This window comes from Stenella coeruleoalba (genome assembly GCF_951394435.1).
Source record: "Stenella coeruleoalba genome assembly, contig: scaffold_62, whole genome shotgun sequence".
Lineage (NCBI taxonomy): Eukaryota > Metazoa > Chordata > Mammalia > Artiodactyla > Delphinidae > Stenella > Stenella coeruleoalba.
This window is the reverse complement of record NW_027646189.1, coordinates 579,162-604,137: the sequence shown is the minus strand read 5'-3', so window position 1 is coordinate 604,137 and position 24,976 is coordinate 579,162. Positions and strand designations below refer to the sequence as shown.

Sequence of the window (24,976 nt, the reverse complement as noted above, 5' to 3'; positions counted from 1 at the left end):
GAACCTCGTTTACTGTACAAGTTCAATATCACAGAAAGTGAAAAATGGATAAAGAACTTGTGGTACATACGTACAATGCAGTATCACTCAGCAATGAAATCTATGTCATCAGGCCCGTAGCAGCATAATGAGTGGATTCAGGTACGATGATTCTAACTGAAATAAGTCACACAGAAAAAGAAACATCATAAGACATCACTAATACACGGAATGTAAACTTGGCTACACAGGAACTGAATTAGAGAACAGAACAGGGTCTCAAATTTAGAAAACCAACTTATGCTTGCTTAAGGGGAAAGGTGAGTTGTGGTGCTGCATAAAACCAGAGATTGAAATGAGCACAGATAAAGTTCCTTATGCCAAATATGGAATAGACAAGAGCTACTCCTTGCTCAACGAAATGGACTCAACACCCCATATTAAACGCCTAAGAATGTACCTGACTAGTAAGTATCTTAAAACCTATGGATTGCTATGTCTCCAAAAGAGAATCAAGTGTGTGTACAGGGGCATAATCGCAGCAGTGATAGGATTGGAGAGGTTCGGTGAGCAAATGAAGACCCTTTGAAGTCATATTGCATGGTATCCATTACACGGGTCTCAACTCTCCAGGTTTAAGGTATTCTTCCTTCAGCTAAAACATGCATGTGGAACCCAGAGTATGATCAACCGTGTGAATGGGAGACGTGTTCAAATATGTCTCACTTTTCCTCCCCTTGTACTCGGGTGCAACATTCCAGACGCTTTACTAACACTCTTCCCACTTGGAAAGTCAGCACCTTTAACCTCCTGTTTGGCCCAGTTTGCAATTTCTGCGGAAGATGAACAGGAATAGGGAGAACTAATGAGAGACTAGCTGGAGGTGTCTGGACGGGCAAATTTAACTCTCATTTCCCACCAGGAAGAGGAAATAACCAAAGGCTCAGCGTGCCGTGCCGGAACCAGATTAGGGCCTGAAGCCATCCTGCGGTGTTGCGGCCAGCTCACAAGAAAGCGAGTTGAAGAAAGGAGCTCAGGGGCACTGTAATTCACAAACCTGCAGAGTTATAAATGACAGGTATCGTCAAAAATATACTGAAGTAAGGCTGCCAAGAGGACTTGAAAGCGGGGCAGAATTGCAGGAAACCGATTTCAGGAGGTAGACTGGAATTGCATTGAAAGCATAGGAAAAGAGGCAGAGCGTCCACAATGATGCACTTGGCCAAAAAGGGCGTATGCGTTTTTTCCTGAATATATTCAGGAAAAAACGCATACGCCCTTTTTGGCCAACCAAGCAAGCTTGCAAAAAAAATCTGCACTACAATGAAGTCTCACTTCCCCCCGGTCAAAAGAGCCATCTGAAAAAAGTGTAAAATCATGAAAGGCAGGACAGGCCATGGAGAAATGGGATCCTTGTTATGCTGATGGGTGGGCTGTAAATTGCCAACAGACATTCGGGAGAAGTGTATGGTGTTTTTGAAACATCTAAAAAACAAAGCAACAGAGCCTAGGGCACTTCCACTTATGGTCCTATAGCTTAGGGAAATTAAAATCAAAAAGACACAGCCACCCCAAAGTTTGGGACGCCTCTGTTTACAAGAACCTCGTTTACTGTACAAGTTCAATATCACAGAAAGTGAAAAATGGATAAAGAACTTGTGGTACATACGTACAATGCAGTATCACTCAGCAATGAAATCTATGTCATCAGGCCCGTAGCAGCATAATGAGTGGATTCAGGTACGATGATTCTAACTGAAATAAGTCACACAGAAAAAGAAACATCATAAGACATCACTAATACACGGAATGTAAACTTGGCTACAAAGGAACTGAATTAGAGAACAGAACAGGGTCTCAAATTTAGAAAACCAACTTATGCTTGCTTAAGGGGAAAGGTGAGTTGTGGTGCTGCATAAAACCAGAGATTGAAATGAGCACAGATAAAGTTCCTTAAGCCAAATATGGAATAGACAAGAGCTACTCCTTGCTCAACGAAATGGACTCAACACCCCATATTAAACGCCTAAGAATGTACCTGACTAGTAAGTATCTTAAAACCTATGGATTGCTATGTCTCCAAAAGAGAATCAAGCGTGTGTACACGGGCATAAATGCAGCAGTGATAGGATTGGAGAGGTTCGGTGAGCAAATGAAGACCCTTTGAAGTCATATTGTATGGTACCCATTACACGGGTCTCAACTCTCCAGGTTTAAGGTATTCTTCCTTCAGCTAAAACATGCATGTGGAACCCAGAGTATGATCAACCGTGTGAACGGGAGACGTGTTGAAATATGTCTCACTTTTCCTCCCCTTGTACTCGGGTGCAACATTCCAGACGCTTTACTAACACTCTTCCCACTTGGAAAGTCAGCGCCTTTAACTTCCTGTTTGGCCCAGTTTGCAATTTCTGCGGAAGATGAACAGGAATAGGGAGAACCAATGAGAGACTAGCTGGAGGTGTCTGGACGGGCAAATTTAACTCTCATTTCCCACCAGGAAGAGGAAATAACCAAAGGCTCAGCGTGCCGTGCCGGAACCAGATTAGGGCCTGAAGCCATCCTGCGGTGTTGCGGCCAGCTCACAAGAAAGCGAGTTGAAGAAAGGAGCTCAGGGGCACTGTAATTCACAAACCTGCAGAGATATAAATGACAGCTATCGTCCAAAAATATACTGATGTAAGGCTGCCAAGAGGACTTGAAAGCGGGGCAGAATTGCAGGAAACCGATTTCAGGAGGTAGACTGGAATTGCATTGAAAGCATAGGAAAAGAGGCAGAACGTCCACAATGATGCACTTGGCCAAAAAGGGCGTAGGCGTTTTTTCCTGAATATATTCAGGAAAAAACGCCTACGCCCTTTTTGGCCAACCAAGCAAGCTTGCAAAGGAAATCTGCACTACAATGAAGTCTCACTTCCCCCCGGTCAAAAGGGCCATCTGAAAAAAGTGTAAAATCCAGAAAAGCAGGAGAGGCCATGGAGAACTGTGAGCCTTGTTATGCTGATGGGCGGGATGTAAATTGCCAACAGACACTCGGGAGAAGTGTATGGTGTTTCCTGAAACATCTAAAAAACAAAACAACAGAGCCTAGGGCACTTCCACTTATGGTCCTATAGCTTAGGGAAATTAAAATCAAAAAGAAACAGCGTCCCCAAAGCTTGGGACACCTCTGTTTACAAGAACCTCGTTTACAGTACAAGTTCAACATCGCAGAAAGTGAAAAATGGATAAAGAACTTGTGGTATTTGCTTACAAAGCAATATCACTCAGCAATGAAATCTATGTCATCAGGCCCGTAGCAGCATAATGAGTGGATTCAGGTACGATGATTCTAACTGAAATAAGTCACACAGAAAAAGAAACATCATAAGATATCAGTAATACACAGAATGTAAACTTGGCTACACAGGAACTGAATTCCAAAACAGAACAGGGTCTCAAATTTAGAAAACCAACTTATGCTTGCTTAAGGGGAAAGGTGAGTTGGGGTGCTGCATAAAACCAGAGATTGAAATGAGCACAGATAAAGTTCCTTAAGCCAAATATGGAATAGACAAGAGCTACTCCTTGCTCAACGAAATGGACTCAACACCCCATATTAAACGCCTAAGAATGTACCTGACTAGTAAGTATCTTAAAACCTATGGATTGCTATGTCTCCAAAAGAGAATCAAGCGTGTGTACAGGGGCATAAACGCAGCAGTGATAGGATTGGAGAGGTTCGGTGAGCAAATGAAGACCCTTTGAAGTCATATTGCATGGTACCCATTCCACGGGTCTCAACACTCCAGGTTTAAGGTATTCTTCCTTCAGCTAAAACATGCATGTGGAACCTAGAGTATGATCAACCATGTGATCGGGAGACGTGTTCAAATATGTCTCAGTTTTCGTACCCTGGTACTCGGGTGCAACATTCCAGACGCTTTACTAACACTCTCCCCACTTGGAGAGTCAGCGCCTTTAACCTCCTGTTTGGCCCAGTTTGCAATTTCTGCGGAAGATGAACAGGAATAGCGAGAACCAATGAGAGACTAGCTGGAGGTGTCTGGACGGGCAAATTTAACTCTCATTTCCCACCAGGAAGAGCAATTAACCAAAGGCTCAGCGTGCCGTGCCGGAACCAGATTAGGGCCTGAAGCCATCCTGCGGTGTTGCGGCCAGCTCAAAAGAAAGCGAGTTGAAGAAAGGAGCTCAGGGGCACTGTAATTCACAAACCTGCAGAGTTATAAATGACAGCTATCGTCCAAAAATATACTGAAGTAAGGCTGCCAAGAGGACTTGAAAGCGGGGCAGAATTGCAGGAAACCGATTTCAGGAGGTAGACTGGAATTGCATTGAAAGCATAGGAAAAGAGGCAGAACGTCCACAATGATGCACTTGGCCAAAAAGGGCGTATGCCTTTTTTCCTCAGGAAAAAACGCATACGCCCTTTTTGGCCAACCAAGCAAGCTTGCAAAGGAAATCGGCACTAAAATGAAGTCTCACTTCCCCCCGGTGAAAAGGGCCATCTGAAAAAAGTGTAAAATCCAGAAAGGCAGGACAGGCCATGGAGAACTGGGAGCCTTGTTATGCTGAAGGGCTTGATGGAAATTGCCAACAACCACTCGGGAGAAGTGTATGGTGTTTCCTGAAACATCTAAAAAACAAAGCGACAGAACCTAGGGCACTTCCACTTATGGTCCTATAGATTAGGGAAATTAAAATCAAAAAGACACAGCCACCTCAAAGTTTGGGACGCCTCTGTTTACAAGAACCTCGTTTACAGTACAAGTTCAACATCGCAGAAAGTGAAAAATGGATAAAGAAGTTGTGGTATTTACTTACAAAGCAATATCACTCAGCCATGAACTCTATGTCATCAGGCCCTTAGCAGCACAATGAGTGGATTCAGGTATGATGATTCTAACTGAAATAAGTCACACAGAAAAAGAATCATCATAAGATATCAGTAATACACGGAATGTAAACCTGGCTACACAGGAACTGAATTACAGAACAGAACAGGGTCTCAAATTTAGAAAACCAACTTATGCTTGCTTAAGGGGAAAGGTGAGTTGGGGTGTTGCATAAAACCAGAGATTGAAATGAGCACAGATAAAGTTCCTTAAGCCAAATATGGAATAGACAAGAGCTACTCCTTGCTCAATGAAATGGACTCAACACCGCATATTAAACGCCTAAGAATGTACCTGACTAGTAAGTATCTTAAAACCTATGGATTGCTATGTCTCCGAAAGAGAATCAAGCATGTGTACAGGGACATAAACGCAGCAGTGATAGGATTGGAGAGGTTCGGTGATCAAATGAAGACCCTTTGAAGTCATATTGCATGGTACCCATTACACGGGTTTCAACTACCCAAGTTTAAGGTATTCTTCCTTCAGCTAAAACATGCATGTGGAACCTAGAGTATGATCAACCATGTGATCGGGAGACGTGTTCAAATATGTCTCAGTTTTCGTACCCTGGTACTCGGGTGCAACATTCCAGACGCTTTACTAACACTCTCCCGACTTGGAGAGTCAGTCCCTTTAACCTCCTGTTTGGCCCAGTTTGCAATTTCTGCAGAAGATGAACAGGAATAGCGAGAAACAATGAGAGACTAGCTGGAGGTGTCTGGACGTGTAAATTTAACTCTCATTTCCCACCAGGAAGAGGAATTAACCAAAGGCTCAGCGTGCCGTGCCGGGATCAGATTAGGGCCTGAAGCCATCCTGCGGTGTTGCGGCCAGGTCACAAGAAAGCGAGTTGAAGAAAGGAGCTCAGGGGCACTGTAATTCACAAACCTGCAGAGTTATAAATGACAGCTATCGTCCAAAAATATACTGAAGTAAGGCTGCCAAGAGGACTTGAAAGCGGGGCAGAATTGCAGGAAACCGATTTCAGGAGGTAGACTGGAATTGCATTGAAAGCATAGGAAAAGAGGCAGAACGTCCACAATGATGCACTTGGCCAAAAAGGGCGTATGCGTTTTTTCCTGAATATATTCAGGAAAAAACGCATACGCCCTTTTTGGCCAACCAAGCAAGCTTGCAAAGGAAATCTGCACTACAATGAAGTCTCACTTCCCCCCCGGTCAAAAGGGCCATCTGAAAAAAGTGTAAAATCCAGAAAGGCAGGACAGGCCATGGAGAACTGGGAGCCTTGTTATGCTGATGGGCGGGATGTAAATTGCCAACAGACACTCGGGAGAAGTGTATGGTGTTTCCTGAAACATCTAAAAAACAAAGCAACAGAGCCTAGGGCACTTCCACTTATGGTCCTATAGCTTAGGGAAATTAAAATCAAAAAGACACAGCCACCCCAAAGTTTGGGACGCCTCTGTTTACAAGAACCTCGTTTACCGTACAAGTTCAATATCACAGAAAGTGAAAAATGGATAAAGAACTTGTGGTACTTACGTACAATGCAGTATCACTCAGCAATGAAATCTATGTCATCAGGCCCTTAGCAGCACAATGAATGGATTCAGGTATGATGATTCTAACTGAAATAAGTCACACAGAAAAAGAAACATCATAAGATATCACTACTACACGGAATGTAAACTTGGCTACACAGGAACTGAATTACAGAACAGAACAGGGTCTCAAATTTAGAAAACCAACTTATGCTTGCTTAAGGGGAAAGGTGAGTTGGGGTGCTGCATAAAACCAGAGATTGAAATGAGCACAGATAAAGTTCCTTAAGCCAAATATGGAATAGACAAGAGCTACTCCTTGCTCAACGAAATGGACTCAACACCGCATATTAAACGCCTAAGAATGTACCTGACTAGTAAGTATCTTAAAACCTATGGATTGCTATGTCTCCGAAAGAGAATCAAACGTGTGTACAGGGGCATAAACGCAGCAGTGTTAGGATTGGAGAGGTTCGGTGAGCAAATGAAGACCCTTTGAAGTCATATTGCATGGTACCCATTCCACGGGTTTCAACTACCCAGGTTTAAGGTATTCTTCCTTCAGCTAAAACATGCATTTGGAACCTAGAGTATGATCAACCATGTGATCGGGAGACGTGTTCAAATATGTCTCAGTTTTCCTCCCCTGGTACTTCAGTGCAACATTCCAGACGCTTTACTAACACTCTCCCCACTTGGAGAGTCAGCGCCTTTAACCTCCTGTTTGGCCCAGTTTGCAATTTCTGCGGAAGATGAACAGGAATAGGGAGAACCAATGAGAGACTAGCTGGAGGTGTCTGGACGGGCAAATTTAACTCACATTTCCCACCAGGAAGAGCAAATAACCAAAGGCTCAGCGTGCCGTGCCGGAACCAGATTAGGGCCTGAAGCCATCCTGCGGTGTTGAGGTCAGCTCAAAACAAAGCGAGTTGAAGAAAGGAGCTCAGGGGCACTGTAATTCACAAACGTGCAGAGTTATAAATGACAGCTATCGTCCAAAAATATACTGAAGTAAGGCTGCCAAGAGGACTTGAAAGCGGGGCAGAATTGCAGGAAACCGATTTCAGGAGGTAGACTGGAATTGCATTGAAAGCATTGGAAAAGAGGCAGAACGTCCACAATGATGCACTTGGCCAAAAAGGGCGTATGCGTTTTTTCCTGAATATATTCCAGAAAAAAATGCATACGCCCTTTTTGGCCAACCAAGCAAGTTTGCAAAGGAAATCTGCACTACAATGAAGTCTCACTTCCCCCCGGTCAAAAGAGCCATCTGAAAAAAGTGTAAAATCCAGAAAGGCAGGACAGGCCATGGAGAACTGGGAGCCTTGTTATGCTGATGGGCGGGATGTAAATTGCCAACACACACACAGGAGAAGTGTATGGTGTTTCCTGAAACATCTAAAAAACAAAGCAACAGAGCCTAGGGCACTTCCACTTATGGTCCTATAGCTTAGGGAAATTAAAATCAAAAAGACACAGCCACCCCAAAGTTTGGAACGGCTCTGTTTACAAGAACCTCATTTACAGAACAAGTTCAACATCGCAGAAAGTGAAAAATGGATAAAGAAGTTGTGGTATTTACTTACAAAGCAATATCACTCAGCAATGAAATCTATGTCATCAGGCCCTTAGCAGCACAATGAGTGGATTCAGGTATGATGATTCTAATTGAAATAAGTCACAGAGAAAAAGAAACATCATAAGTTATCAGTAATACACGGAATGTAAACTTGGCTACACAGGAACTGAATTACAGAACAGAACAGGGTCTCAAATTTAGAAAAGCAACTTATGCTTGCTTAAGGGTAAAGGTGAGTTGGGGTGCTGCATAAAACCAGAGATTGAAATAAGCACAGATAAAGTTCTTTAAGCCAAATATGGAATAGAAAAGAGCTACTCCTTGCTCAACAAAATGGACTCAACACCGCATATTAAACGCCTAAGAATGTACCTGACTAGTAAGTATCTTAAAACCTATGGATTGCTATGTCTCCAAAAGAGAATCAAGCGTGTGTACAGGGGCATAAACGCAGCAGTGATAGGATTGGAGAGGTTCGGTGAGCAAATGAAGACCCTTTGAAGTCATATTGCATGGTACCCATTCCACGGGTCTCAACTCTCCAGGTTTAAGGTATTCTTCCTTCAGCTAAATCATGCATGTGGAACCTAGAGTATGATCAACCATGTGATCGGGAGACGTGTTCAAATATGTCTCAGTTTTCCTCCCCTGGTACTCGCGTGCAACATTCCAGACGCTTTACTAACACTCTCCCCACTTGGAGAGTCAGCGCCTTTAACCTCCTGTTTGGCCCAGTTTGAAATTTCAGCGGAAGATGAACAGGAATAGGGAGAACCAATGAGAGACTAGCTGGAGGTGTCTGGACGGGAAAATTTAACTCTCATTTCCCACCAGGAAGAGGAAATAACCAAAGGCTCAGCGTGCCGTGCCGGAACCAGATTAGGGCCTGAAGCCATCCTGCGGTGTTGCGGCCAGGTCACAAGAAAGCGAGTTGAAGAAAGGAGCTCAGGGGCACTGTAATTCACAAACCTGCAGAGTTATAAATGACAGCTATCGTCCAAAAATATACTGAAGTAAGGCTGCCAAGAGGACTTGAAAGCGGGGCAGAATTGCAGGAAACCGATTTCAGGAGGTAGACTGGAATTGCATTGAAAGCATAGGAAAAGAGGCAGAACGTCCACAATGATGCACTTGGTCAAAAAGGGCGTATGCGTTTTTTCCTGAATATATTCAGGAAAAAACGCATACGCCCTTTTTGGCCAACCAAGCAAGCTTGCAAAGAAACCTGCACTACAATGAAGTCTCACTTCCCCCCGATCAAAAGGGCCATCTGAAAAAAGTGTAAAATCCAGAAAGGCAGGACAGGCCATGGAGAACTGGGAGCCTTGTTATGCTGATGGGCGGGATGTAAATTGCCAACAGACACTCGGGAGAAGTGTATGGTGTTTCCTGAAACATCTAAAAAACAAAGCAACAGAGCCTAGGGCACTTCCACTTATGGTCCTATAGCTTAGGGAAATTAAAATCAAAAAGACACAGCCACCCCAAAGTTTGGGACGCCTCTGTTTACAAGAACCTCGTTTACCGTACAAGTTCAATATCACAGAAAGTGAAAAATGGATAAAGAACTTGTGGTACTTACGTACAATGCAGTATCACTCAGCAATGAAATCTATGTCATCAGGCCCTTAGCAGCACAATGAATGGATTCAGGTATGATGATTCTAACTGAAATAAGTCACACAGAAAAAGAAACATCATAAGATATCACTAATACACGGAATGTAAACTTGGCTACACAGGAACTGAATTACAGAACAGAACAGGGTCTCAAATTTAGAAAAGCAACTTATGCTTGCTTAAGGGGAAAGGTGAGTTGGGGTGCTGCATAAAACCAGAGATTGAAATGAGCACAGATAAAGTTCCTTAAGCCAAATATGGAATAGACAAGAGCTACTCCTTGCTCAACGAAATGGACTCAACACCGCATATTAAACGCCTAAGAATGTACCTGACTAGTAAGTATCTTAAAACCTATGGATTGCTATGTCTCCAAAAGAGAATCAAACGTGTGTACAGGGGCATAAACGCAGCAGTGTTAGGATTGGAGAGGTTCGGTGAGCAAATGAAGACCCTTTGAAGTCATATTGCATGGTACCCATTCCACGGGTTTCAACTACCCAGGTTTAAGGTATTCTTCCTTCAGCTAAAACATGCATGTGGAACCTAGAGTATGATCAACCATGTGATCGGGAGACGTGTTCAAATATGTCTCAGTTTTCCTCCCCTGGTACTTCGGTGCAACATTCCAGACGCTTTACTAACACTCTCCCCACTTGGAGAGTCAGCGCCTTTAACCTCCTGTTTGGCCCAGTTTGCAATTTCTGCGGAAGATGAACAGGAATAGGGAGAACCAATGAGAGACTAGCTGGAGGTGTCTGGACGGGCAAATTTAACTCACATTTCCCACCAGGAAGAGCAAATAACCAAAGGCTCAGCGTGCCGTGCCGGAACCAGATTAGGGCCTGAAGCCATCGTGCGGTGTTGAGGTCAGCTCAAAACAAAGCGAGTTGAAGAAAGGAGCTCAGGGGCACTGTAATTCACAAACGTGCAGAGTTATAAATGACAGCTATCGTCCAAAAATATACTGAAGTAAGGCTGCCAAGAGGACTTGAAAGCGGGGCAGAATTGCAGGAAACCGATTTCAGGAGGTAGACTGGAATTGCATTGAAAGCATAGGAAAAGAGGCAGAACGTCCACAATGATGCACTTGGCCAAAAAGGGCGTATGCGTTTTTTCCTGAATATATTCCAGAAAAAAATGCATACGCCCTTTTTGGCCAACCAAGCAAGTTTGCAAAGGAAATCTGCACTACAATGAAGTCTCACTTCCCCCCGGTCAAAAGAGCCATCTGAAAAAAGTGTAAAATCCAGAAAGGCAGGACAGGCCATGGAGAACTGGGAGCCTTGTTATGCTGATGGGCGGGATGTAAATTGCCAACACACACACAGGAGAAGTGTATGGTGTTTCCTGAAACATCTAAAAAACAAAGCAACAGAGCCTAGGGCACTTCCACTTATGGTCCTATAGCTTAGGGAAATTAAAATCAAAAAGACACAGCCACCCCAAAGTTTGGAACGGCTCTGTTTACAAGAACCTCATTTACAGAACAAGTTCAACATCGCAGAAAGTGAAAAATGGATAAAGAAGTTGTGGTATTTACTTACAAAGCAATATCACTCAGCAATGAAATCTATGTCATCAGGCCCTTAGCAGCATAATGAGTGGATTCAGGTACGATGATTCTAACTGAAATAAGTCACACAGAAAAAGAAACATCATAAGATATCACTAATACACGGAATGTAAACTTGGCTACACAGGAACTGAATTCCAAAACAGAACAGGGTTTCAAATTTAGAAAACCAACTTATGCTTGCTTAAGGGGAAAGGTGATTTGGGGTGCTGCATAAAACCAGAGATTGAAATGAGCACAGATAAAGTTCCTTAAGCCAAATATGGAATAGACAAGAGCTACTCCTTGCTCAATGAAATGGACTCAACACCCCATATTAAACGCCTAAGAATGTACCTGACTAGTAACTATCTTAAAACCTATGGATTGCTATGTTTCCAAAAGAGAATCAAGCATGTGTACAGGGGCATAAACGCAGCAGTGATAGGATTGGAGAGGTTCGGTGCTCAAATGAAGACCCTTTGAAGTCATATTGCATGGTACCCATTACACGGGTCTCAACTCTCCAGGTTTAAGGTATTCTTCCTTCAGCTAAAACATGCATGTGGAACCCAGAGTATGATCAACCGTGTGAACGGGAGACGTGTTCAAATATGTCTCAGTTTTCCTCCCCTGGTACTCGGGTGCAACATTCCAGACTCTTTACTAACACTCTCCCCACTTTGAGAGTCATTGCCTTTAAACTCTTGTTTGAACCAGTTTGCAATTTCTGCGGAAGATGAACAGGAATAGGGAGAACCAATGAGAGACTAGCTGGAGGTGTCTGGACGGGCAAATTTAACTCTCATTTCCAACCAGGAAGAGGAAATAACCAAAGGCTCAACGTGCCATGCTGGAACCAGATTAGGGCCGGAAGCCATCCTGCGGTGTTGCGGCCAGCTCAAAAGAAAGCGAGTTGAAGAAAGGAGCTCAGGGGCACTGTAATTCACAAACCTGCAGAGTTATAAATGACAGCTATCGTCCAAAAATATACTGAAGTAAGGCTGCCAAGAGGACTTGAAAGCGGCGCAGAATTGCAGGAAACCGATTTCAGGAGGTAGACTGGAATTGCATTGAAAGCATAGGAAAAGAGGCAGAACGTCCACAATGATGCACTTGGCCAAAAAGGGCGTATGCGTTTTTTCCTGAATATATTCAGGAAAAAACGCATACGCCCTTTTTGGCCAACCAAGCAAACTTGCAAAGGAAATCTGCACTACTGTGAAGTCTCACTTCCCCGCGGGCAAAAGGGCCATCTGAAAAAAGTATAAAATCCAGAAAGGCAGGACAGGCCATGGAGAACTGGGAGCCTTGTTATGCTGATGGGTGGGATGTAAATTGCCAACAGACACTCGGGAGAAGTGTATGGTGTTTCCTGAAACATCTAAAAAACAAAGCAACAGAGCCAAGGTCACTTCCACTTATGGTCCTATAGCTTAGGGAAATTAAAATCAAAAAGACATAGCCACCCCAATGTTTGGGACACCTCTGTTTACAAGAACCTCGTTTACAGTACAAGTTCAACATCGCAGAAAGTGAAAAATGGATAAAGAAGTTGTGGTATTTACTTACAAAGCAATATCACTCAGCAATGAAATCTATGTCATCAGGCCCTTAGCAGCACAATGAGTGGATTCAGGTATGATGATTCTAACTGAAATAAGTCACACAGAAAAAGAAACATCATAAGATATCAGTAATACACGGAATGTAAACTTGGCTACACAGGAACTGAATTACAGAACAGAACAGGGTCTCAAATTTAGAAAACCAACTTATGCTTGCTTAAGGGGAAAGGTGAGTTGGGGTGCTGCATAAAACCAGAGATTGAAATGAGCACAGATAAAGTTCCTTAAGCCAAATATGGAATAGATAAGACCTACTCCTTGCTCGACGAAATGGACTCAACACCGCATATTAAAGGCCTAAGAATGTACCTGACTAGTAAGTATCTTAAAACTTATGGATTGCTATGTCTCTGAAAGAGAATCAAGCATGTGTACAGGGGCATAAACACAGCACTGATAGGATTGGAGAGATTCGGTGAGCAAATGAAGACCCTTTGAAGTCATATTGCATGGTACCCATTCCACGGGTTTCAACTCTCCAGCTTTAAGGTATTCTTCCTTCAGCTAAAACATGCATGTGGAACCTAGAGTATGATCAACCATGTGATCGGGAGACGTGTTCAAATATGTGTCAGTTTTCCTCCCCTGGTACTCGCGTGCAACATTCCAGACGCTTTACTAACACTCTCCCCACTTGGAGAGTCAGCGCCTTTAACCTCCTGTTTGGCCCAGTTTGAAATTTCAGCGGAAGATGAACAGGAATAGGGAGAACCAATGAGAGACTAGCTGGAGGTGTCTGGACGGGCAAATTTAACTCTCATTTCCCACCAGGAAGAGGAAATAACCAAAGGCTCAGCGTGCCGTGCCGGAACCAGATTAGGGCAAATTTAACTCTCATTTCCCACCAGGAAGAGGAATTAACCAAAGGCTCAGCATGCCGGGCCGGAACCAGATTAGGGCCTGAAGCCATCCTGCGGTGTTGCGGCCAGCTCAAAAGAAAGCGAGTTGAAGAAAGGAGCTCAGGGGCACTGTAATTCACAAACCTGCAGAGTTATAAATGACAGCTATCGTCCAAAAATATACTGAAGTAAGGCTGCCAAGAGGACTTGAAAGTGGGGCAGAATTGCAGGAACCCGATTTCAGGAGGTAGACTGGAATTGCATTGAAAGCATAGGAAAAGAGGCAGAACGTCCACAATGATGCACTTGGCCAAAAAGGGCGTATGCGTTTTTTCCTGAATATATTCAGGAAAAAACGCATACGCCCTTTTTGGCCAACCAAGCAAGCTTGCAAAGGGAATCTGCACTACAATGAAGTCTCACTTCCCCCCGGTCAAAAGGGCCATCTGAAAAAAGTGTAAAATCCAGAAAGGCAGGACAGGCCATGGAGAACTGGGAGCCTTGTTATGCTGATGGGCGGGATGTAAATTGCCAACAGACACTCGGGAGAAGTGTATGGTGTTTCCTGAAACATCTAAAAAACAAAGCAACAGAGCCTAGGGCACTTCCACTTATGGTCCTATAGCTTAGGGAAATTAAAATCAAAAAGACACAGCCACCCCAAAGTTTGGGACGCCTCTATTTACAAGAACCTCGTTTACAGTACAACTTCAACATCGCAGAAAGTGAGAAATGGATAAAGAAGTTGTGGTATTTACTTACAAAGCAATATCACTCAGCAATGAAATCTATGTCATCAGGCCCTTAGCTGCACAATGAGTGGATTCAGGTACGATGATTCTAACTGAAATAAGTCACACAGAAAAAGAAACATCATAAGATATCAGTAATACAGGGAATGTAAACTTGGCTACACAGGAACTGAATTACAGAACAGAACAGGGTCTCAAATTTAGAAAACCAACTTATGCTTGCTTAAGGGTAAAGGTGAGTTGGGGTGCTGCATAAAACCAGAGATTGAAATGAGCACAGATAAAGTTCCTTAAGCCAAATATGGAATAGACAAGAGCTACTCCTTGGTCAACGAAATGGACTCAACACCCCATATTAAACGCCTAAGAATGTACCTGACTAGTAAGTATCTTAAAACCTATGGATTGCTATATCTCCAAAAGACAATCAAGCGTGTGTACAGGGGCATAAACGCAGCAGTGATAGGATTGGAGAGGTTCGGTGAACAAATGAAGACCCTTTGAAGTCATATTGCATGGTACCCATTCCACGGGTTTCAACTCTCCAGGTTTAAGGTATTCTTCCTTCAGCTAAAACATGCATGTGGAACCTAGAGTATGATCAACCATGTGATCGGGAGACGTGTTCAAATATGTCTCAGTTTTCCTCCCCTGGTACTCGGGTGCAACATTCCAGACGCTTTACTAACACTCTCCCCACTTGGAGAGTCAGCCACTTTAACCTCCTGTTTGTCCCAGTTTGAAATTTCAGCGGAAGATGAACAGGAATAGGGAGAACCAATGAGAGACTAGCTGGAGGTGTCTGGACGGGCAAATTTAACTCTCATTTCCCACCAGGAAGAGGAAATAACCAAAGGCTCAGCGTGCCGTGCAGGAACCAGATTACGGCCTGAAGCCATCCTGCGGTGTTGCGGCCAGCTCACAAGAAAGCGAGTTGAAGAAAGGAGCTCAGGGTCACTGTAATTCACAAACCTGCAGAGTTATAAATGACAGCTATCGTCCAAAAATATACTGAAGTAAGGCTGCCAAGAGGACTTGAAAGTGGGGCAGAATTGCAGGAACCCGATTTCAGGAGGTAGACTGGAATTGCATTGAAAGCATAGGAAAAGAGGCAGAACGTCCACAAATGATGCACTTGGCCAAAAAGGGCGTATGCGTTTTTTCCTGAATATATTCAGGAAAAAACGCATACGCCCTTTTTGGCCAACCAAGCAAGCTTGCAAAGGAAATCTGCACTACAATGAAGTCTCACTTCCCCCCGGTAAAAAGGGCCATCTGAAAAAAGTGTATAATCCAGAAAGGCAGGACAGGCCATGGAGAACTGGGAGCCTTGTTATGCTGATGGGCGGGATGTAAATTGCCAAGAACCACTTGGGAGAAGTGTATGGTGTTTCCTGAAACATCTAAAAAACAAAGCAACAGAGCCTAGGGCACTTCCGCTTATGGTCCTATAGTTTAGAGAAATTAAAATCAAAAAGACACAGCCACCCCAATGTTTGGGACGCCTCTGTTTACAAGAACCTCGTTTACAGTACAAGTTCAACATCGCAGAAAGTGAAAAATGGATAAAGAAGTTGTGGTATTTACTTACAAAGCAATATCACTGAGCAATGAAATCTATGTCATCAGGCCCTTAGCAGACAGTGAGTGGATTCAGGTATGATGATTCTAACTGAAATAAGTCACACAGAAAAAGAAACATCATAAGATATCAGTAATACACGGAATGTAAACTTGGCTACACAGGAACAGAATTACAGAACAGAACAGGGTCTCAAATTTAGAAAACCAACTTATGCTTGCTTAAGGGGAAAGGTGAGTTGGGGTGCTGCATAAAACCAGAGATTGAAATGAGCACAGATAAAGTTCCTTAAGCCAAATATGGAAAAGACAAGAGCTACTCCTTGCTCAACGAAATGGACTCAACACCGCATATTAAACGCCTAAGAATGTACCTGACTAGTAAGTACCTTAAAACCTATGGATTGCTATGTCTCCGAAAGAGAATCAAGCATATGTACAGGGGCATAAACGCAGCAGTGATAAGATTGGAGAGGTTCGGTGAGCAAATGAAGACCCTTTGAAGTCATATTGCATGGTACCTATTCCACGGGTCTCAACTCTCCAGGTTTAAGGTATTCTTCCTTCAGCTAAAACATGCATGTGGAACCTAGAGTATGATCAACCATGTGATCGGGAGACGTGTTCAAATATGTCTCAGTTTTCGTACCCTGGTACTCGGGTGCAACATTCCAGACGCTTTACTAACACTCTCCCCACTTGGAGAGTCAGTGCCTTTAAACTCCTGTTTGGCCCAGTTTGCAATTTCTGCGGAAGATGAACAGGAATAGGGAGAACCAATGAGAGACTAGCTGGAGGTGTCTGGACGGGCAAATTTAACTCTCATTTCCCACCAGGAAGAGGAATTAACCAAAGGCTCAGCGTGCCGTGCCAGAACCAGATTAGGGCCTGAAGCCATCCTGCGGTGTTGCGGCCAGCTCAAATGATAGTGAGTTGAAGAAAGGAGCTCAGGGGCACTGTAATTCACAAACCTGCAGAGTTATAAATGACAGCTATCGTCCAAAAATATACTGAAGTAAGGCTGCCAAGAGGACTTGAAAGCGGGGCAGAATTGCAGGAAACCGATCTCAGGAGGTAGACTGGAATTGCATTGAAAGCATAGGAAAAGAGGCAGAACATCCACAATGATGCACTTGGCCAAAAAGGGCGTATGCGTTTTTTCCTGAATATATTCAGGAAAAACCGCATACGCCCTTTTTGGCCAACCAAGCAAGCTTGCAAAGGAAATCTGCACTACAAAGAAGTCTCACTTCCCCCCCCCCCCCGGTCAAAAGGGCCATCTGAAAAAAGTGTAAAATCCAGAAAGGCAGGACAGGCCATGGAGAACTGGGAGCCTTGTTATGCTGATGGGCTGGATGTAAATTGCCGACAGACACTCCGGAGGAGTGTATGGTGTTTCCTGAAACATGTAAAAAACAAAGCAACAGAGTCTAGGGCACTTCCACTTATGGTCCTATAGCTTAGGGAAATTAAAATAAAAAAGACACAGCCACCCCAAAGTTTGGGACTCCTCCGTTTACAAGAACCTCGTTTACCGTACAAGTTCAATATCACAGAAAGTGAAAAATGGATAAAGAACTTGTGGTACTTACGTACAATGCAGTATCACTCAGCAATGAAATCTATGTCATCAGGCCCGTAGCAGCATAATGAGTGGATTCAGGTACGATGATTCTAACTGAAATAAGTCATACAGAAAAAGAAACATCATAAGATATCAGTAATACACGGAATGTAAACTTGGCTACACAGGAACTGAATTCCAAAACAGAACAGGGTCTCAAATTTAGAAAACCAACTTATGCTTGCTTAAGGGGAAAGGTGAGTTGGGGTGCTGCATAAAACCAGAGATTGAAATGAGCACAGATAAATTTCCTTAAGCCAAATATGGAATAGACAAAAGCTACTCCTTGCTCAACGAAATGGACTCAACACCGCATATTAAACGCCTAAGAATGTACCTGACTAGTAAGTATCTTAAAACCTATGGATTGCTATGTCTCCGAAAGAGAATCAAGCATGTGTACAGGGGCATAAACGCAGCAGTGATAGGATTGGAGATGTTCGGTGAGCAAATGAAGACCCTTTGAAGTCATATTGCATGGTACCCATTCCACGGGTTTCAACTCTCCAGGTTTAAGGTATTCTTCCTTCAGCTAAAACATGCATGTGGAACCTAAAGCATGATCAACCATGTGATCGGGAGACTTGTTCAAATATGTCTCAGTTTTCGTACCCTGGTACTCGGGTGCAACATTCCAGGCGCTTTACTAACACTCTCCCTACTTGGAGAGTCAGTCCCTTTAACCTCCTGTTTGGCCCAGTTTGCAATTGCTGCGGAAGATGAACAGGGATAGCGAGAACCAATGAGAGACTAGCTGGAGGTGTCTGGACGGGCAAATTTAACTCTCATTTCCCACCAGGAAGAGGAATTAACCAAAGGCTCAGCGTGCCGTGCGGGAACCAGATTAGGGCTTGAAGCCATCCTGCTGTGTTGCGGCCAGGTCACAAAAAAGCGAGTTGAAGAAAGGAGCTCAGGGGCACTGTAATTCACAAACCTGCAGAGTTATAAATGACAGCTATCGTCCAAAAATATACTGAAGTAAGGCTGCCAAGAGGACTTGAAAGCCGGGCAAAATTGCAGGTAACCGATTTCAGGAGGTAGACTGGAATTGCATTGAAAGCATAGGAAAAGAGGCAGAACGTCCACAATGATGCACTTGGCCAAAAAGGGCGTATGCGTTTTTTCCTGAATATATTCAGGAAAAAACGCATACGCCCTTTTTGGCCAACCAAGCAAGCTTGCAAATGAAATCTGCACTACAATGAAGTCTCACTTCCCCCCCGGTCAAAAGGGCCATCTGTAAAAAGTGTAAAATCCAGAAAGGCAGGACAGGCCATGGAGAACTGGGAGCCTTGTTATGCTGATGGGCGGGATGTAAATTGCCAACAGACACTCCGGAGAAGTGTATGGTGTTTCCTGAAACATCTAAAAAACAAAGCAACAGAGCCTAGGGCACTTCCACGTATGGTCCTATAGTTTAGGGAAATTAAAATCAAAAAGACACAGCCACCCCAAAGTTTGGGACGCCTCTGTTTACAAGAACCTCGTTTACCGTACAAGTTCAATATCACAGAAAGTGAAAAATGGATAAAGAACTTGTGGTACTTACGTACAATGCAGTATCACACAGCAATGAAATCTATGTCATCAGGCCCGTAGCAGCATAATGAGTGGATTCAGGTACGATGATTCTAACTGAAATAAGTCACACAGAAAAAGAAACATCATAAGATGTCAGTAATACACGGAATGTAAACTTGGCTACACAGGAACTGAATTCCAAAACAGAACATGGTCTCAAATTTAGAAAACCAACTTATGCTTGCTTAAGGGGAAAGGTGAGTTGGGGTGCTGCATAAAACCAGAAATTGAAATGAGCACAGATAAAATTCCTTAAGCCAAATATGGAATAGACAAGAGCTACTCCTTGCTCAACGAAATGGACTCAACACCCCATATTAAACGCCTAAGAATGTACCTGACTAGTAAATATCTTAAAACCTATGGATTGCTATGTCTCCAAAAGAGAATCAAGCGTGTGTACAGGGGCATAAATGCAGCAGTGATAGGATTGGAGAGGATCGGTAGGCAAATGAAGACCCTTTGAAGTAATATTTCATGGTACCCATTCCACGGGTTTCAACTCTCCAGGTTTAAGGTATTCTTCCTTCAGCTAAAACGTGCATGTGGAACCCAGAGTATGATCAACCGTGTGAACGGGAGACGTGTTCAAATATGTCTCAGTTTTTCTCGCCTGGTACTCGGGTGCAACATTCCAGACGCTTTACTAACACTCTCCCCACTTGGAGAGTCAGCGCCTTTAACCTCCTGTTTGGCCCAGTTTGCAATTTCTGTGGAAGATGAACAGGAATAGGGAGAACCAATGAGAGACTAGCTGGAGGTGTCTGGACGGGCAAATTTAACTCTCATTTCCGACCGGGAAGAGGAATTAACCAAAGGCTCAGGATGCCGTGCCGGAACCAGATTAGGGCCTGAAGCCATCCTGCGGTGTTGCGGCCAGCTCACAAGAAAGCGAGTTGAAGAAAGGAGCTCAGGGACACTGTAATGCACAAACTTGCAGAGTTATAAAAGACAGCTATCGTCCAAAAATATACTGAAGTAAGGCTGCCAAGAGGACTTGAAAGCGGGGCAAAATTGCAGGAAACCGATTTCAGGAGGTAGACTGGAATTGCATTGAAAGCATAGGAAAAGAGGCAGAGCGTCCACAATGATGCACTTGGCCAAAAAGGGCGTATGCGTTTTTTCCTGAATATATTCAGGAAAAAACGCATACGCCCTTTTTGGCCAACCAAGCAAGCTTGCAAAGGAAATCTGCACTACAATGAAGTCTCACTTCCCCCCGCTCAAAAGAGCCATCTGAAAAAAGTGTAAAATCCAGAAAGGCAGGACAGTCCATGGAGAAATGGGAGCCTTGTTATGCTGATGGGCGGGATGTAAATTGCCAACAGACACTCGGGAGAAGTGTATGGTGTTTCCTGAAACATCTAAAAAACAAAGCAACAGAGCCTAGGGCACTTCCACTTATGGTCCTATAGCTTAGGGAAATTAAAATCAAAAAGACACAGCCACCCCAAAGTTTGGAACGGCTCTGTTTACAAGAACCTCGTTTACAGAAGAAGTTCAACATCCCAGAAAGTGAAAAATGGATAAAGAAGTTGTGGTATTTACTTACAAAGCAATATCACTCAGCAATGAAATCTATGTCATCAGGCCCTTAGCAGCACAATGAGTAGATTCAGGTATGATGATTCTAACTGAAATAAGTCACACAGAAAAAGAAACATCATAAGATATCACTAATACACGGAATGTAAACTTGGCTACACAGGAACTGAATTACAGAACAGAACAGGGTCTCAAATTTAGAAAACCAACTTATGCTTGCTTAAGGGGAAAGGTGAGTTGGGGTGCTGCATAAAACCAGAGATTGAAATGAGCAAAGATGAAGTTCCTTAAGCCAAATATGGAATAGACAAGAGCTACTCCTTGCTCAACGAAATGGACTCAACACTGCATATTAAACGCCTAAGAATGTACCTGACTAGTAAGTATCTTAAAACCTATGGATTGCTATGTCTCCGAAAGAGAATCAAGCATGTGTACAGGGGCATAAACGCAGCAGTGATAGGATTGGAGAGGTTCGGTGAGCAAATGAAAACCCTTTGAAGTCACATTGCATGGTACCCATTCCCGGGTTTCAACTCTGCAGGTTTAAGGTATTCTTCCTTCAGCTAAAACATGCATGTGGAACCTAAAGCATGATCAACCATGTGATCGGGAGACGTGTTCAAATATGTCTCAGTTTTCATACCCTGGTACTCGTGTGCAACATTCCAGACGCTTTACTAACACTCTCCCCACTTGGAGAGTCAGCGCCTTTAACCTCCTGTTTGGCCCAGTTTGCAATTTCTGCGGAAGATGAACAGGAATAGCGAGAACCAATGAGAGACTAGCTGGAGGTGTCTGGACGGGCAAATTTAACTCTCATTTCCCACCAGGAAGAGGAATTAACCAAAGGCTCAGCATGCCGTGCCGGAACCAGATTAGGGCCTGAAGCCATCCTGCGGTGTTGCGGCCAGCTCACAAGAAAGCGAGTTGAAGAAAGGAGCTCAGGGGCACTGTAATTCACAAACCTGCAGAGTTATAAATGACAGCTATCGTCCAAAAATAGACTGAAGTAAGGCTGCCAAGAGGACTTGAAAGCGGGGCAGAATTGCAGGAAACCGATTTCAGGAGGTAGACTGGAATTGCATTGAAAGCATAGGAAAAGAGGCAGAGCGTCCACAATGATGCACTTGGCCAAAAAGGGCGTATGCGTTTTTTCCTGAATATATTCAGGAAAAAACGCATACGCCCTTTTTGGCCAACCAAGCAAACTTGCAAAGGAAATCTGCACTACAATGAAGTCGCACTTCCCCCCGGTCAAAAGGACCATCTGAAAAAAGTGTAAAATCCAGAAAGGCAGGACAGGCCATGGAGAACTGGGAGCCTTGTTATGCTGATGGGCGGGATGTAAATTGCACACAGACACTCAGGAGAAGTGTATGGTGTTTCCTGAAACATCTAAAATACAAAGCAACAGAGCCTAGGGCACTTCCACTTATGGTCCTATAGCTTAGGGAAATTAAAATCAAAAAGACACAGCCACCCCAAAGTTTGGGAGGCCTCTGTTTACAAGAACCTCGTTTACCATACAAGTTCAATATCACAGAAAGTGAAAAATGGATAAAGAAATTGTGGTACTTACGTACAATGCAGTATCACTCAGCAATGAAATCTATGTCATCAGGCCCGTAGCAGCATAATGAGTGGATTCAGGTACGATGATTCTAACTGAAATTAGTCACACAGAAAAAGAAACATCATAAGATATCAGTAATACACGGAATGTAAACTTGGCTACACAGGAACTGGATTCCAAAACAGAACAGGGTCTCAAATTTAGAAAACCAACTTATGCTTGCTTAAGGGGAAAGGTGAGTTGGGGTGCTGCATAAAACCAGAGATTGAAATGAGCAAAGATAAAGTTCCTTAAGCCAAATATGGAATAGACAAGAGCTACTCCTTGCTCAACGAAATGGACTCAACACCGCATATTAAACGCCTAAGAATGTACCTGACTAGTAAGTATCTTAAAACCTATGGATTGCTATGTCTCCGAAAGAGAATCAAGCATGTGTACAGGGGCATAAACGCAGCAGTGATAGGATTGGAGAGGTTCGGTGAGCAAATGAAAACCCTTTGAAGTCACATTGCATGGTACCCATTCCCGGGTTTCAACTCTGCAGGTTTAAGGTATTCTTCCTTCAGCTAAAACATGCATGTGGAACCTAAAGCATGATCAACCATGTGATCGGGAGACGTGTTCAAATATGTCTCAGTTTTCATACCCTGGTACTCGTGTGCAACATTCCAGACGCTTTACTAACACTCTCCCCACTTGGAGAGTCAGCGCCTTTAACCTCCTGTTTGGCCCAGTTTGCAATTTCTGCGGAAGATGAACAGGAATAGCGAGAACCAATGAGAGACTAGCTGGAGGTGTCTGGACGGGCAAATTTCACTCTCATTTCCCACCAGGAAGAGGAATTAACCAAAGGCTCAGCGTGCCGTGCTGGAACCAGATTAGGGCCTGAAGCCATCCTGCAGTGTTGCGGCCAGCTCACAAGAAAGCGAGTTGAAGAAAGGAGCTCAGGGGCACTGTAATGCACAAACCTGCAGAGTTATAAATGACAGCTATCGTCCAAAAATATACTGAAGTAAGGCTGCCAAGAGGACTTGAAAGCGGGGCAGAATTGCAGGAAACCGATTTCAGGAGGTAGACTGGAATTGCATTGAAAGCATAGGAAAAGAGGCAGAGCGTCCACAATGATGCACTTGGCCAAAAAGGGCGTATGCGTTTTTTCCTGAATATATTCAGGAAAAAACGCATACGCCCTTTTTGGCCAACCAAGCAAACTTGCAAAGGAAATCTGCACTACAATGAAGTCGCACTTCCCCCCGGTCAAAAGGAGCATCTGAAAAAAGTGTAAAATCCAGAAAGGCAGGACAGGCCATGGAGAACTGGGAGCCTTGTTATGCTGATGGGCGGGATGTAAATTGCCAACAGACACTCCGGAGAAGTGTATGGTGTTTCCTGAAACATCTAAAAAACAAAGCAACAGAGCCTAGGGCACTTCCACTTAGGGTCCTATAGCTTAGGGAAATTAAAATCAAAAAGACACAGCCACCCCAAAGTTTGGGACGCCTCTGTTTACAAGAACCTCGTTTACAGTACAAGTTCAACATCGCAGAAAGTGAAAAATGGATAAAGAACTTGTGGTACTTACGTACAATGCAGTATCACTCAGCAATGAAATCTATGTCATCAGGCCCGTAGCAGCATAATGAGTGGATTCAGGTAGGATGATTCTAACTGAAATAAATCACACAGAAAAAGAAACATCATAAGATATCACTAATACACGGAATGTAAACTTGGCTACACAGGAACTGAATTCCAAAACAGAACAGGGTCTCAAATTTAGAAAACCAACTTATGCTTGCTTAAGGGGAAAGGTGAGTTGGGGTGCTGCATAAAACCAGAGATTGAAATGAGCACAGATAAATTTCCTTAAGCCATTATGGAATAGACAAGAGGTACTCCTTGCTCAACGAAATGGACTCAACACCCCATATTAAACGCCTAAGAATGTACCTGACTTGTAAGTATCTTAAAACCTATGGATTGCTATGTCTCCAAAAGAGAATCAAGCGTGTGTACAGGGACATAAATGCAGCAGTGATAGGATTGGAGAGGTTCGGTGAGCAAATGAAGACCTTTGAATTCATATTGCATGGTACCCATTCCACGGGTCTCAACTCTCCAGGTTTAAGGTATTCTTCCTTCAGCTAAAACATGCATGTGGAACCCAGAGTACGATGAACCATGGGAACGGGAGATGTGTTCAAATATGTCTCAGTTTTCCTCCCCTGGTACTCGGGTGCAACATTCCAGACACTTTACTAACACTCTCCCCACTTGGAGAGTCAGCGCCTTTAACCTCCTGTTTGGCCCAGTTTGCAATTTCTGTGGAAGATGAACAGGAATAGGGAGAACCAATGAGAGACTAGCTGGAGGTGTCTGGACGGGCAAATTTAACTCTCATTTCCCACCAGGAAGAGGAATTAACCAAAGGCTCAGTGTGCCGTGCCTGAACCAGATTAGGGCCTGAAGCCATCCTGCGGTGTTGCGGCCAGCTCACAAGAAAGCCAGTTGAAGAAAGGAGCTCGGGGACACTGTAATGCAGAAACCTGCAGAGTTATAAATGACAGCTATCGTCCAAAAATAGACTGAAGTAAGGCTGCCAAGAGGACTTGAAAGCGGGGCAGAATTGCAGGAAACCGATTTCAGGAGGTAGACTGGAATTGCATTGAAAGCATAGGAAAAGAGGCAGAGCGTCCACAATGATGCACTTGGCC

General features: G+C 43.7%; 1 long non-coding RNA gene across 26 annotated transcripts in view; it reads right to left on the bottom strand.

Annotated features, from left to right (window-relative positions):
• The window catches only part of LOC307181269, a 1,277,915-nt gene that overhangs the window by 732,249 nt on the left and 520,690 nt on the right, over positions 1–24,976 (bottom strand). For 3 of the 26 annotated variants that reach the window (XR_013826266.1, XR_013826267.1, XR_013826274.1), the window contains exons 3-4: positions 15,944–16,020; positions 14,359–14,444 (exon numbers count right to left, since the gene is read on the bottom strand). The exons of 18 other annotated variants lie outside the window; for them this stretch is intronic. This is a non-coding gene — a long non-coding RNA (uncharacterized lncRNA). Of the gene's footprint in view, positions 1–4,799; positions 4,886–14,358; positions 14,445–15,939; positions 16,021–19,106; positions 19,193–20,686; positions 20,762–24,976 lie in introns of those variants that run through there. 5 more of the 26 variants (XR_013826294.1, XR_013826273.1, XR_013826293.1 and 2 more) reach the window with 5 other exon arrangements.